Consider the following 3340-nt stretch of genomic DNA (forward strand, 5'->3'; position numbering starts at 1 on the left):
GGTATTGAGAAGCTTCCCGGATCCTTGAGTTTTGGAGGTGAACTCCCTTGAAGTATTGCACTACTCACCTTAGTGAAGGCGATAGTCTCAAGCTTCCGGATCGACTTCTTTTTTGTGAGGATGTCTTTCATGTATTTCGCATAGGCCGGTACGTGATTGATTAATTCCGTGAAAGGAATTGAGACTTCCAAATTCTTCACAATTTCCATAAATTTTCCAAGTTGGTCATCAAATTTGGGCTTGGCTTGACGACTCGGAAAAGGAAGTCTAATCACAATGGGCTCCTTCTCCTTGACCTTGTCTTCATTTTTCTTTGAAATTTCTTCTTTTGATGATTCTCCATCTTTGGAGTTTTGCACAATTTCTTCCTTGTCACTAGCTTCTACAACCTCATCCTCAACTTGCTTCTTCGGTGCTTCATACCTTGTACCACTTCTCAAGTGAATGGCACTAACCGTTTCATGTCTTAGGGGATTACTTTGAGGTGGTAATTGCCTCTTTTGTCTTTATAAGCTTGAAGATGCTAGTTGGGTCAATTGGGTTTCCAACATTTTGGTGTGAGCTAGGATGTTGTTGATGGTGGTTTCCTTTGCTTGACTATCCTTTTGCATTTGAGTGAAAAATTCTTGTTGATTCTTTTGCATTTGAAGTACCGCTTTTTGAACATCAAAACCTTGGTCATTTTGTTGATTGTATGGAGATTGATTTTGGTAACCTTGGTTTTGGTTGTAAAAGGGTCTTTGATTTTGGTTTCTCATGGGAGGTGGGGTGTATGTTGTTTGAGGGTTTTGAACATTTTGGCTTTTGTATGAGAGATTTGGATGGAATTTGGTGTTTTCATTGTAATAGTTGGAATAAGGGGTACCACTCTTGTATGCTTGGAAAGCATTCACTTGTTCATTTATTCCCCTACATTCACTTGGTCATGTCCCAAAGTTCCACAATTCTCACATATCCCACTTGGGATTGATGAAGATGCCATCATGGCATTAACATGATGCTTTGGTGATTTTGAGGCTTCTTCAAGTCTAGCCATATCCTTTTCAAACTTCAAATTGATGGTATCAATGTGATCACTAAGTTGATCACCCAATTGAGTAACGGAGTCCACTTCATGCTTTCCTCCTCTAGTAGCCTTGCGAGGTCTACTATATTGTGAGTTATGGACCGCCATTTCATCGATTTTGTTCCAAGTTTGAATGTCATCAACTTCGGTGAACATTCCATTTGATCCCATGTTGAGAATGTTCCTTGAATCTTCATATACACCGTTCCAAAATTGTTGTACCAAGAACCACTCGCTAAGTCCATGGTGAGGACATGAGCGACAAATTCCTTTGAACCGCTCCCAAGCTTCATACAAAGATTCTTCATCCCTTTGCTTAAAACTCGTAATTTGAGCTCTTAGCATGTTAGTCTTTTCCGGTGGGTAGAACTTTTTGTAGAAAGCTAGAGCCAATTTCTTCCAAGAATCAATTTCGAGAGTGGCCTTATCAAGGCTCTTCAACCATTGTTTCGCGGTGCCAATTAGAGAAAAAGGAAATAAGACCCATCGAATTTGGTCTTGAGTTACACCGGTTTGAGAAATCGCATCACAATAGTCACAAAAAGCCTCCATATGAGAGTGAGGGTCTTCACTAGGCATCCCCCCAAATTGGCTTCTTTCGACTAATTGGATAAATGCGGATTTGGCAATGAAATTTCCGGTTAGATGTTGTGGTGTGGGAGTACCATTAGGTAGGTTCTCCTCGGTGGGTACGGAATGTGATGAAAACTTAGGCATTGTGGGTTGATTTTGTGTTGTATTTTGTGTTGGGTTCTCCTCACCTTCTCTTGCAAAAGGGTTGATGAACTCAATAGTTGGTTGAATATCTACAACCTCACTAATACCTCTCAAATTTCTTCTAGCAAGTCTTCTATTGGTTGTTAAAGTTCTTTCAATTTCACGATCAAAGGGTAACAAGTCACCTTGTGACCTTCTAGACATGCAAAATATCAAACAACTTGAAAACAATTAGAACAAACCTTGAGGAGTTTTAATTCCCCAAGGAAAAGAAAGACACAACTAATAACAATATAAGAAAATCTAAATTAAGTTAACATCGTCCCCGGCAACGGCGCCATCTTTGGGTCGGACTAAATCTTTTCGGTAACTTGTCGTTAGGAGCACCTAGACCAAAACACAATTTATAGCTTCACAAACAACTCTACAATTAGTAAAGAGGCAAGTAAAGGTCGGATCCCAAGGGACGGGAATTGAAGTGAGATTTCTATTGCAACTAGAGGTGTCTTAGGGGTGTCACAATTTGGGTTGATGTAGAAGGTCACTAAACTAAATAGCAATGAAAGTAAATAAGCAAGATGAATTGAAAAGGGTTGTAAACAATTGATAAAAAGCACTAGGATGTCATGGGGTCATAGGGGATTCATGGGAATTGATCATACAAATATGTTCTCAAATTATAAGCAAGCAGTTATTGTTGTGATGGATTGAGTTGGGTTATATCTTACAATCCTAGGAAAGTTTGGGTCCCGGAGCCAAATCGATTAGATTGTACAACACCTACAAGTCGTCTTAGTCTTCCCTACTCAACAACACGCATGGTCTAATGAGACTCGAGTTGGTTTATGGCTTACAAGTCTCATAGAAAAGATAGGCGATGGGTAAAAAATGCAAGGATTCATAGACTCGCATTTCATCAAACATAACATGTGCATGAGTTGAGATCATAACAAGCAAGCAAAAAAACCATGAAAGCATATTAATTTAAGCATGAATCATTCCCCATGTTGGTTTCCCCCAATTACCCATTAACCCTAGCTATGGAACTAATCACTCATTATCATGTTGAACATGCTAGCAAGGTTGTCAATCATACCGACAAAGTGAAACATGATGAACAAATGAAAGTAATTAGCAATAATTAAAAAAGGATTAAGAGAATTATACCTACTAATGATTCCAATAATAAAGTAAAGAATAAAAGAAGTACTTGATGCTTGATTGAGAGGTTGTCAATCCCCCAATAATAACCCAAATAATCTTCAATTACCCAAAATAAAGGATGAACAAAAGAGAGATTAAGGAAATAAAACTTGTATTAAAACTTGATTAATTGTTGATTACAAAACTAAAGAGAGATTTGATTGATATTAACTACTCTAAGAATTGATAAGAAGAACATGTTCTTCTAATTAAACTAATGGGGTATTTATAGTGGGGATTAGGTGTAGGAATTAGGGTTAACTAAGGGCTTAAATGACGATTAAGTCCCTACTTAGGGAAACGCCGGTATTTTTGGAAGGATGGACATCTTTCTTGAAGCTTGAAGAAACGAAG

The 3340-nt window shown here is 38.2% G+C and overlaps 1 non-coding gene across 1 annotated transcript; it reads left to right on the top strand.

The window, feature by feature from the left end:
* The first annotated feature begins 1304 nt into the window (after positions 1-1304).
* LOC141624168 (small nucleolar RNA R71) lies at positions 1305-1411 on the top strand. Its single transcript, XR_012533979.1, has one exon. It is a non-coding gene; the product is annotated as a small nucleolar RNA R71 (small nucleolar RNA).
* Positions 1412-3340: the final 1929 nt, after the last annotated feature.

Source organism: Silene latifolia, chromosome X (assembly GCF_048544455.1).
Source record: "Silene latifolia isolate original U9 population chromosome X, ASM4854445v1, whole genome shotgun sequence".
NCBI classification, from domain to species: Eukaryota; Viridiplantae; Streptophyta; class Magnoliopsida; order Caryophyllales; family Caryophyllaceae; genus Silene; species Silene latifolia.